A 12,618-nucleotide genomic window follows, 5' to 3' on the forward strand; every position below is an offset into this window, starting at 1 on the left:
ACAATTTTTCAACAATTAATGGTGGAGGAAGAAAAGGCTGCTGCTGCCACTGGATCCCCTACTGCAGCAACCATCACAAGATCAATCTTTATATCCAATCTGTTAATTGCTGTGAGACTTACTTGTGGTTTGGACACATGTGGGTATCTATGTTTAAAAGCTGACTTCATAGATGAAAATAGGAATGCTTTATTAATTATTTTCTTTCACTCCCGGTACACCTTATTAAATCAATTAACATTTCACTTTATCTTTTTAAAAGTTAATAGATACATCTTTTTAAGAGTTAATAGTGAGAAAACTGATGTTTGCTACATGCATATTTGCAATGCAGACTTTATACATTTTTTCACATTATTGATGTAGTATCATGGTTCTATCTTTTTGAAATGGCATGGACTATGTATCTATTTCAGAGAAAAAAACTATCCTAAAGTATCAGACCCATGTATTGTGGGTATTAGCTCAAAGTGCACTCCAAAACTGGAATGCAAGAGGCCTCATAGCTTTTTGAAAACTAATATGACTACTACATTAATTTTGTGTTATCGAATAATGTTGTCAGTGTGCTATTCGTGTGAAGTCTCTAGGGTTAAAATATTCTTTAAAGAGATGTTTATTTTTGCACAGACCTATTGAGTTGTCTCCTATTGTATGTTAAAGTAGCTGCTCTCAGAGGTCACAGAGAGTTCAGCTTTACAAAGACACCCTTATTTTGTAGAAAATGAATTTTCAGACTCTCTAATGGGAACATTCAAAAATGTCTCTAATAAAACTTTTTTTAGAATGTTTCATTTGGTGACTTGTCCAGAAAGAGGAAAAGTAATGTAAGGATACAAGTTTGGACAATAATCAGACATGAAAGCATATGCTCTGTTTTCAGTAAGTGTAGAGAGTTCCATATATTTTTAATGTTTCTGCCATAGGAACATAATTCTTGGAGTTTTGTATTTGTTTTTTCTTCCTCAACCTATGTACTTGGGAAAACATTTACTGACTTTTGGTTTTCTGAGCAGCAGACACAAATTATAAAAGCACAGAACCAGCAACTGGGTCCAGTCAGATGGGCTGTGCTCTTGCACAGTTGAAGACTTTGGAGTCCCAAGCAGTCAGCAGGATCAGCCTGCACTGATTCCTCTGTATCATGACAGTAGAAGGATAAATCAGTCCAAAGCCATAGCTTCGAGTAAATGCGGTGTTTGTGAAAGATATCATTCTGATAGCAGTGACAAAAGAGCTCCTTACTTTTTCCCAAGAGGACAGCATTAGCTGCAGCAAATCAGGTTTTGCACTGGTGTAGCACTTCATTTATGTCTCTGAGATACTCAGAATGATTTATCTTATTGACTAACTTAGCAACTGGTTTTGTCTATTCCAACAGGCAGTTCCAATCTAGCAAGTGAAGCCGACTGAGATGAGCTGTATGAAGTTAGACACCTGTCATCCACTTAAAACGATCAGCATATTACACAAGGGTGCAACAGTGGGGGATAGCAGAGGCATGCAGAGACATGTCCAAGCCTAAACCTTAATTTTCCCTGCAGATGCTTTAAATGAGTGTCACTGCTTGTAAACATGTATGTGCTTGACATTAGACATCTCAAGATACTTTAAAAACTGCAAAGTTCTGGAAAAGCCTGGGTCATCAGAATGTTGCTTTGAAACTGGAAGAGTGTTAAATATAATTTTGAAGGGAGATCGGTGGGAAAATATTTGTTCTGAGGGGGAAAAGTTCGAAAACAGAAGCATTGTAGGCTTTTTTAGACATTTTGTTGCTATGTAAATAGTATTTCCGAAGGTCTACACCAAGAGGAGTTTTTGGAGACAGGAGTTGCTGTTTACCATTCCTGCTTTCCATTCAGTGCATCCACTATGGCTAGGTCTGGTGGGGCAGACTGTGATGCGAAGTACGATAGGCTATACCGGGCCTGGCACTGCCAGTCGTGCAGCTCAGTCCGTTCTGAGCCTGTCTGTCGGACGGGGCTGATGGAGAACCCTTGGTTATTCGAACGCCAGGATGGCGGGGCACTGGTTATTTGGGCTATTTCCAGAGACTCTGTCCCCAGCTGTGACAGTGACCAGGGCACACCAGCCCGCCCATGGCCGCGGTGCCTCCCTGTCCTGGCCCGGCTGCCGCCCGGCCGCGCTCCAGGCGCTCCCCGCGGCCGACGGTGTGGGAGCGGGGGACGTCAGTGTGAGGGGGCCGGTCCTGGGCAGGGCAGGGCGCCCGCGTCCCGTCCCTCCCCGCCCCTTGCCGCGGCTCCCTCCCTCCGGCTGGGGGCGGCCGGGTCGGCCCTCGCCGGGATCCCATTCCTCCTCCATCGGTGGTGCATGGTCGCGGCGAGAGCGGAGGAGGACGAGCCCGGCGGGGCGCGGGCCGGAGGCGGCGGCTAGAGCGGAGCGCCAGCGCGGAGGAGCCTCCTGTGCCCGGCAGAGGTGAAGCGGAGGCCCCGCTGAAGTTGTGCAGGGTTGGGAGGACGGGAGGGAGGACGGGGACCGCTGGCTGCGCTTCCATTCATTGCCCGAGCGGCGGCCGGGCTGCTGCTCCCCCCGGGCCAGGGCTGTAGCCTCAGGGACAGGCCGGGGAACAGCCGCGGCGGGACGCGGCACGGCGCGGAGGTGGCGGCAGGGACGGGGCTGTGGCGCCGGCGAGAACCGCCCGGCAACCGCCGGGGCAGCGGCGGAGCGGGAGGGCACCCGGGCGCCTTGCCCGCGCCCGCCGGGCTGCCTCCTTCCCTCGCTCCCTCCTGCCGCGCTCCCGCCCTCCCGTCCTGACGAGCAGCCGCTCCCGGCAGGACGCGGCTCTCCCCGGGCAGCGGGCGGGGGTCCGCGGCGCCCTGGCCGCGCTCCGCGCACACGTCCGGCACCGCAGGGCGGCGGGCCGGCCGCGCTCCCTCCGCGCCGTAAGGAGCCGGGCGGGGCCGGTGCGGGCACCGCCCGTCGGGGGGCCCCGGTCATCTTCGTGCGGGACGGGCAGCGGGGGTAGCGGGAGCCAGGCTGCCCCCGGCGGGGGCACCTGCAGACTCTCCTCGGGGGGATGGGAGGGCGGGGGCTTCTCGACTCTCCACGAGCTGCCTCGGGGAGCGAGGTTTCAAAACTCACCTAGGTGCCTTCACATCTCTGACGAGTTCTTCATACCCGTCGTGTTTCTGGGACCAGTTTTTGAGGGAGGGATGTGTGTGTCCGTGTGTCTGTGAGAGTATTTTGGTTTTTAGGACCCTTCAGGGAAGGGAAGGAAGTAGGTGATACGGGTTACCGGTGCACGTTTTTTGGTAGTTTAGGTGTCACTCCAAAGGCACTCAGTAACACACCAGAGAGATTGGATCCCGTAATTCAGAAGTTGTGGGCGCACTGGAGAAACATCAAGTAAAACAGCATGGGCTGGCAGTGCTGTGTCCAGACAAGTGCACACACTCCCAGTACCTGGTGGCAGAGCAGCAGCATTGCACCATCATTGTAAGTTTACACCAAGCCAGAACTAAGCAGACGAGACACTACGAATGTGTGCATCCTAATGAGAGATATATTAATAAGGATAAGTGAGCACAGTTACAAAGCTCCAGCTGACCTAATCCAGAAGAAAATATTATATATGTTAATTACAAGATTGGGCTTTCTTAGGGAAACATTCTTAGGCACCATTACAGATCCCTTAAAGAAGATGTCTGCTTGGTCCCAGTCCTGCAGTGGGTTCTGGCTGTTCAAGCTCATACCTGTAAGTGACCCTGTTGTTTTCATGGGTTTGCTTTGGTCACAGAAACCTTATGGTACTTTTGGTAAGTCATAGAGGCCTAAATTTATGCTGTGCACAAAGAGTTGCTAATTAGGAAATGTCAGTGACATTCCACTTTATTTTTCTGAATAAAACATACTACAAAAATATAATCCAAATTAAGCCCTAGGACTTTCTTGAGTATTTTATCCATGTTCATGCATTGTTAGGTCAGGGTGTAGGCAGACTGTTAAGGCAGTTGTTAATGAGAGGTTTTTATCTCAGACACAGTTTCATGGGACCATTGCTCAGTTTTTCAATGCATATGCCTGTTGCAGCCACTCCAGCTTTAATCACATTGCTGTTTTCTTCACAGGATTTCTCCCTCTGAGTCATGGAGTGGGTTTAATCAGTATGTAGGAAATTGCCCACTTTATCTTTTTTTTTGGTTAATCATCTGTTTTTATTAAGCATTCTGGGAAATGTTTGCGTGATGATATACCCGCACATCAGGCAAGTAGTAGTAGTGTGTCATTTTCTTTTATGACTATGAATCTCTGGGAATGGATGTACCATTGCTGTGTAAGAATGTTACAGTTAGTTTTGTTACTTATTTAATCAAAACATATTTCTTCCACATCTTCCAAGACACTCTTGATTGTGCTGGGCTGCAAACTTAGGATCAGAAGTCCTGCTGGCAGAGACTGAAAGGAAGCCAATAATTGCCATGATCCTTTTTCGTGTTCTAGCTTGTAGCTGTGAAAATTGCTTGTGGTGTTCTGTAATACAGAAGGACAATGACTTATTAACTGCTACATGTTATTGCATCAGCAGAACCTGACTGAGCTGCAGGTGACTGTAGAGTTGGCAACCAGGCAAGAAACCCAGTATTTTATTTTGCATAGGGTGTAGACATTGCTGTTTCAATAATAATTACATTAAAATGAGGATTCATTATTTCATTATTTTGCGGAGGGGTTTGGAGAACAGAATTATTATTCATCAAAATTTGTGTTTCCAGAACATTATACTTTGTTAGACATTTAGTATGCATTGGAGGGCTCCCCAGTAAAAGAGAAGTGGTGGTTGTGACAAGGGGATGTGTTGAATACAGGATGGTAGATCCTAGCTAATGTAAGATTTCTGGTTATTCACTATGGGCAGAAAACCAGTTTCTAGAAATTTTACCCTCAGCATCTTAAACCCAACTTGTTACAAGACAAAAAGGAAAGAATCTCTCCACACAGGAATAGCCCCTGGTGAAGCTGGTGTTTTCCTCAGAGCTATTTATTGAAGCTTGAAGTGGGAGGGTGAGGATGGCTGCTCTGCTGTCCCTAATTGTCCTCACCTCCTATGCACACACGCATGTTCATGCCCAGGTACAAGCACACACAGCTCCTCTTGTTGGCTGACCCTTCGCACCATCCACCCTGCAGGGAGGAGAGCAGAGCTCAGCTTCTGAACTGCTGGTGGCAAGAAGAGAAGCCGTTTTATGTCCCCATTCTGTCCCTGTGAACAAGGGCTTTCTGTGTCTTCCCTTGTGCCGCCTTCCTCTGTGTTTTCTTTGCCTCCTTTCCCTCACAAGAGTTCCCATTTCTCTGCTTTCTGCCTAGGGGATCAATCATTTGGGGGTGTCAGCATTTTGAACTCATTTGGGAACAAGGGTAGAGGTGGCAAGCAGTTGGAAGGTGTTACTGGCTCTCAGAGCCCTTTTTTGATGCAAAGACAATTGCTGGTGTGATCGTAGTTGACAAGTCTGTTAAAATAATACCAAAGACTTTTGCTTTGATTATTTCTCCCTTCTGGCTTTCCAACTTTCTTGAAAATTGACAGGATTCTCCTGAGTTGTGGTGCCTAAAATCTGCCCTAGGAAAATGGAACTAACAGGATATATTCTTCCAAAATCACTGTCCTATATAGAGATGAATGGGAATAAAGCTGAATGTAGGGCATTCGTAAAGCCAAGATTAAAAAAAGTGTTGTTATCCCTTGCCTTTTAAAATTGCTCAGGAGATGTGGTCAGATACTGTGAAAGCTGTCTAAACAAGTTCTATTCTTTTACTGTCTTTTAAGTAAAGTGATATTTTCATGTTATACTGCTGACAGAAGGTGATGCATTTTGGAAAATAATGCAGACCTGAGGTCTTAATTTCTTTTTAATTTGCCTTTGTTTCTCCTAACAACTCTAGGAGGTGAGACATTAACTGTGGATAAGTATTTCAACATCAGTTAATCAGAGAGTAATCAATTTTCCTAGAAGTATTTTCCTAAAAGATATTTTTGTGGAAGGTAATTCCAAAGAAAACTAAATGCACAATGGAAAAGTAATTAAATTATAAATTTGCTGCAATGGCAGATGACTGCAAATGTACCCAATCTATGTGAGTGGGTCCAGAATGTATCTGAAATTCTGAACGATGGCAATATATATAACAGTTGGACAGTTACAGTATCCATGGCTGACCATAAATAAATCACAGCAAATGATATTTAGAGACTCTTGTGCTGTTCACATAATCAATAGGTTCCAGTTTCTGATTCACTGATGTAAGTAATTTAAAAAAATCAAACAAAAAACCAAGAAAAGCATGGTCTGTTGCTAAAGATTAGTTTCTCCAGTTTTTGTTACCTTCTGGTTCTCATAATCATACTGTCTTTTTCAGCTTGGAGCTCTATAGTAAAGTTAGATGTGGGGTCTTCAAAGAAGAATCCAGAATATTTAAGACATTGCTGCATGAGAGGAATGCTGCAGCAATTTGTTCCCTAAAACATTTCTTATGTATTTTGGTTTAGATGTTGTTGGTTGGGGTTTCTTTAAAGTTTCTCTGAAGCCCATGGTGAAAACACAGGAACTAAATGATAAACCATGAGAATGAAATACTATAAAAAGAGGAAACAATGTCTTGGAGAAAGCATCATTTTATGTTGCAGCCAGTGAGAGTACTATAAGAAATGAACCCAGACACACAAGGAGGGCTTATTTTAGCTGATTTCAAATTTTTCCATTTTCACCTTTAACAGCTTCTAGTGCTGAGAAACAATCAATTGAAGCAATATTGCTGAATCAGCTGTACAGTCTCCTTTGTCATTGGTGTCACTGCTCTATTTCAAATTTATTTGTCTTAATACTGTCATCTTAAAGACCATGAAGGTATTTTTGGATTGATGTGTTCTACGTGGTATCTAACATCTTACTGGTGAATATGTCTTGGATTTTAATTACACATTCAGAAGTAGCTTTAGAGTTCACTAAGTGATCTTCATGCTTGCTGACACCTGACATTGCATATGTTGTATGCCTTCTTGTACATAATTTCTGACAATTCACCAGTAAGTATTTATGTTGTCATTCTGTTCCAGATTAATAGCAGTAAGTTTTGTAGATAAAATAATATACTATGCTTTAATAGTGCAATTGATACTTACCTTAAAGTTTGACTGTAAGTCGTCAACCTTTTCATTTTGCAGAACTCCTTTTGATCCCAAGTAGGTTTTTCTGTTAAGGGTGCTTTAGGAGAAAATCCTGTGAGTTTACTGCTGGTAGAAATGGTCAGTATGGTAACTGTAGCAATGATAACTGGAGCCTGGTCTAAACTGAATGTTGCATTGCTTTATTAAAAGTGATACAGTTTTTAAATCAGCTTCATGTGAGCAGTGTGACTTCTCAGGGTGGTTGAGACTTTGGGTAGCTGTGACAGAACTTTCTTGGTTCAGCTTTCTGGCATAATCCCTTAAATCTGTTTGGAAAGAATCACCTGTGATATGGGAATATAAATTCAGTCTGTTTATTTGATCTTCTGTTAAGATTGCAGATAGGGTGCCAGTTGGTGCCATCTGTGTTTATAGATTTTGCAAGAGTATTCACTGGGAGATTATGTGGAAGCCAAATCAGTTTACATACATCAGTGAATTGCAGCTTGCAAGGCTTGTGTCTGGGATCATTGTAAACAGGTTTTTCAGACTTTTCATTGAAGTTTCATTTGTCAAAACCTGACCTCATCACTGAAGTGTGTGGTGGTGATAAAGCACCAGTGTTGTATGTTGGTAGATACACTTGACTTTAATGGTTATGTACTCTTGTTTGTCTCTTAGCATGTGCATATTGCTTCGATACATCATCTGCAGATAGTAAGTTTGTGGAGGGAAGGCTGTACCAAAAATACTTTCATATAAAGGGGTTTTTTATTAAATGTTTAATAAGTCATATATATGTATACAATGCTGTAAATACAGTTACTGTTCCTGCAGTTAAAGTACCTGTAGAAGAGAAGATGCTGCAGATGAGAGTACATTCATTCTGTCAGATATTAGGAGTTTAGTGATGTTCTGGTTTCAGCTGAGTTAGTTATTTTGCTTCATAGTAGCTGGTATAGTGCTGTGTTTTGGGTTTAGTATGAGACTGATGTTGAGAACACACTGATGTTTTCGTTGTTGCTGAGCTGTAGTCACACCAGGTCAAGGACTTTTCAGCTTCTCGTGCTCTGATAGCAAGTAGACTGGGGTGAACAAGAAGTTGGAAGGAGATGCAGCCAGGATAGCTGGCCACAACTGACTACAGGAATGTTCCACACCAAGTAGCATTGTGCTCAGCAATAAAGCTGGGGGAAGAGGAAGAATGGGTTTGCGCTGATGGTGTTTGTCTTCCCAAGTCACTGTTACCTGTGATGGAGCGCTGCTCTACTGGTGATGAATGAACGCTGGCCTGCCCATGTGAAGCACTGATTGAATTCCTAGTTTTGCTTTGCTTGTGTGCAGTGTGCATGGCTTTTGCTTTACCTATTGAAGTGTCTGTTAAAGTGTCTGTATTTAACCCATGAGTTTTATAATTTTTACTGTTCTGATTCTCTCCCCCATCCCCATGAGGGAGAGTGAGTGACGGTCATGACAACTAAAGCAATATTTGTATAGAATATCTAGACGGAATTCTTCATGTGCAAAGAACAGCAGCATCTTTCTGCACAACTGTTTAGTACTGATGAATAATACCTACTGAATTATGCTTGAAATATAAATATTGAAGAATATCTTGTGCAAATACACTAGTTCTTGTAGCCTTCGATGAAACTTATTTCAGAAAATAAGGCAGTAGGTATACATGGTCATCTTGACAATTTTGGCAATTGTAACTCTGTTTCATAATAGCCACCTGATAAAACCTGAATGTCATTCTGCACAGGCAGGTCTGAGTAATTTAAAGTTTACAAGAAAATTTTAAATGCAAGCTGTAGTCTAAATATGGCAATGTATTCTTTTATTTTGCATGTTGAAAATAGTAGCCTATATTTTAATTTTATATTCAGTCATATTTGTGGATATGCTTCTGTGCTCTTAGAAAATTGTTTTAAGTTCAACATAAGTGGTGGGAGAAATTTGGCATAATAGTAAAAGTTTCATGAGTTCTTACATCTCTTCGCTCTCTCTCTCTGCATTGATTTTTCTCAGGCTAGTTTTTTCTGGTATGGTTTACCTTTGAGAAGTTAACAAAGGTCTCATTTTTCTCTGTTTTAGGGGCTTTTTAAGCTACTAATAGACATAGTACAAAATAGCTGGTGTGTAAGATACTCCACAGACTGCCCAGCTGATTGTGCTGCTGAGATGGCAGATCATTTAGCAGAGGTATCCAGTTTGCAGAAATGTGCATGAGGTTCGTGTTGGCATACATGTTTATTCAATCATTAGTCATGATCATGACTGCATAAAATCAGTGCAATTACGTTCAACCAATTGTTACATCTAAGTGGCCCAGACCACATTCCATGGCAGCCCTGACAGCTTGAATTAGAGCTTGCCTTTTATCGCAGCCGAATTTGGAGTACAGAAATATCCAGCCTTTCTTGAGCTTGGTTAGTGCAAGAATGGTACATGTTAATGTGAAAGAGTAAAAGTCCAGTTTAAACCAGAGTTTTAGGAATGTTATAAATTTTTGGTGCTTGACCAGCCCGGATCAACAGTTTACCTTATTTTTCTGTTGCTCATTGCATGCCTTGCACAGTAGATAAACAATCTCTAATGGTGCATTGGGACTGTCTCACATACTCATGTGCACTGTATTCTGCACACTATGCCTCTGCTTCCCGATCAGATTTAAAGAATGTCTAGGCAAGGTCAGAGAATAGAAGTCTAGATTTTCAGCAAAACGTCTCAAGCTCTTGGCTGGTGCTCCCTCATTCTTTCCACAGGCTCCTTGGATTTGGGCAAGGAAAGAGTCTCAATAAATACTTGTGAGCAGGTTGTAGCTTCTTTTTTAATGGGGCAATCAACCCTGTAGCTCCCTTTAACCCCTCCTTTTTTATTTTGTTGTTGTTAAATCACTGAGAAGAAGAGGTTCTGCCTTACATCCCAAGAAGATCATACAAAGATAGGACTAGAAGAGACCTTATGGTGTCATCTACCCCATTCTTCTGCCTCAGATTAGGGTCATTCATATATGTCATCTGTGACTTGTTCTAAGGCACTCAGTGCTCTCCCTTACATCATCAGGACATGTGAAAATTTTCTTTTTGTGTTATCCAATTCACACCTTTCCTGTAGTAATTTAATACCATAATTGCTCCTCCTACATCTGTCTAGGACAAAGCAAGTAATTATTTTTTGTATATTGTGTTTCACTAACTATGGTAGCCTGCTGTTTTTCACCTCACAGGTGCTGGGTTGTGTACACCAGTTATTTTTGTTGCTTTTCTTTGGGTTACCTTTCGTTACTTCACATCTATGTTGTTTGTACAGTTAAAAATATGTTTGTCTTGACACTTTAATGATGTAGAGTAAAACAGAATGGGATCCTCTTCATACTTAATGACATGATGAAGATCTTCTTTTCATCACTGTGACACTCTTTCAGTGGTTAAATTGGTGAGGAGAAGAGACAACTGGGATGTGATGATACTTTTATAAAAACATGAATGGCATGGCAAGGGGCTTAGGGATAAGTTGTTCATTTTCTCTCCCAGTACAAGAACTAATGAGCATGAATATGAAACTAGCAGGTGTTGGGTTTGGAAAAGCAAAAAGAGGGTTTTGTCATGCACATATATTAAGCTGTGTAACTCCACAAGATGTTGTGGATACTGAAAATTTATACCAATTTGAAGTGAAACTGGACAATATTAATGGAAAAAAGAGTCTGTAAGGGATTATTAAATACATAAGCATAACCTCTGGCTTTGAAAGTCCCTGAGCTGCAAATTATTGGAGACAAGTGTATTTGGGGAAAGTATGACTAAACGATTACACTATTCTTATGCTCTTCCCCAGACATCTCCTTTTGGCTGCTCCTGGAGACAGAGATACTGGGTAGAAGATTTGACCTGGCATAATTTTAGATTTGTCCTTTTAAATTTTAAAAACTCAAGACACATTTTTCTATGAGTTAACAGCTCAGGGTAGCATCTGCAACCCTTGTACTTTTTAGACCAAAAGCCTTCAATCCATTTTCTGTATAATTTAAGACAGAAGTACTTTCTTAATAAAACACAAAGATTACCATGAACATTTGTCTCCTGCCAGTTGGCGTCAACTGCAAATTATGTTTCATTTCAGTCATGCTAAACTGCCAGATGAGATAATACATATTGTCTCATTTAGGCAATCTAAGCAGCTATGTATGTAATCCTGACTTATTTTCTCCTACGTGTGTGTGAAATTGTATTTAATATGAAAGTTTTTCGGTTTTTTGCCCATCTCTCTTCTACTGTAGATACATTTTAACTGCTTACATGAACACATGCTACGTGAGATTCCCTGTAGAGTTAGAGAAAAGACTGAAAGTGTTTAAGTCTCTGATGGGGACAGAGCATTATAGAGGGAGGAGAATGTTGTGTTATTCTTTACCCTACAGACACTTATTTACTTGATTTAGATTGTTGATTCAGTGGTACATCTTTAGGGCACTTGTCAGCTGATCAAAACCCACAACCACACAATGCAAATGTCTCACGTAAACATAACTTTTCATCCCCAGTTTTAATGTTAACCTTACACTAGTAGGTTTTCTGTTCTGTCAGATATTGTTCATCTCTCTGTGACTCTGACAATACCCAAACAGATATTGTTTGTACTTTTTCAGCTGATGTGAAGTCGGCATGAATGCAGCATCCTGAACTCAGGCAGACTTGGCAGAAATGTGCTTCTGTCTGCACTTGCTTGGGCTTAAATTTGTATTGCATGGTGATCATACAGAATAGTAATGCACCAAATGGTAATCTGGCATTAATGAAGACACAGCCATGTGTTGTACATGCCTTTTTTACTCTTCTGTCATGTTTAACACATTTTGGCTGGCTTTTCCAAAGTGAGTATGGGAGTTAAATTAACAGTGCTTTTCCCTCCAGACTCTATCTGTAGGCTTCTTCATGTTGTACCCCATAAAAGTTTCCTCTATTCTTGTAATACCAAATAAACAATTTTATGTTCCTCTTCTCACTGGTTTGGGGCATGAGGGAAAGCAATTTTGCCAGGAGGTGGAAAGCCTGTGCAGTGATTACAGTGGCAGTGAATGTGTTTTATACCAGGTATTAGGCTGTTCTGTGTTACTGGTGGTTGAGTTCCCAGATTTATCCTGTGCTGCTGCAGTGGAGTCTGGGTTGAAGAGGCAAGGATTGTGCAGGTGTTAGGAAGCTCCTTCCTGAGCCTCTGTAGTCTGTAACTACAACTGCTGTTGGGGTAAATTGATCATGCTTAAACTCCATACAGTTTGCTTCACATACCAGAGTGGGCTTTATTTGAAGTGTGTGGCTTTGGAGGTGGGGAAGGAAAGGCAACATTTCGGTTTGTGTAGGTGAGGCTGTTGAAGTTTGTTGTAAGTAACTGTGAGTGCTGTTTTGTTATTATTGGGATGTTTGTATATAGTAACTACTTTGATCTCTACACACCAAGTGAACATTAATTAATGTTACTACAGCAAAGTT

The 12,618-nt window shown here is 42.1% G+C and overlaps 1 protein-coding gene across 5 annotated transcripts in view; it reads left to right on the forward strand.

Moving 5' to 3' along the window:
• Positions 1-2,240: 2,240 nt before the first annotated feature.
• Positions 2,241-12,618, forward strand: part of LHFPL2 (LHFPL tetraspan subfamily member 2) — a 121,120-nt gene continuing 110,742 nt past the window's right edge. For all 5 annotated transcript variants that reach the window (XM_032096611.1, XM_032096612.1, XM_032096613.1 and 2 more), the window contains exon 1: positions 2,241-2,436. The gene's annotated coding sequence lies outside the window, so the exon portion shown is untranslated. The remainder of the gene's footprint in view (positions 2,437-12,618) is intronic.

The sequence above is a fragment of the Corvus moneduloides genome, chromosome Z (genome assembly GCF_009650955.1).
Source record: "Corvus moneduloides isolate bCorMon1 chromosome Z, bCorMon1.pri, whole genome shotgun sequence".
Lineage (NCBI taxonomy): Eukaryota > Metazoa > Chordata > Aves > Passeriformes > Corvidae > Corvus > Corvus moneduloides.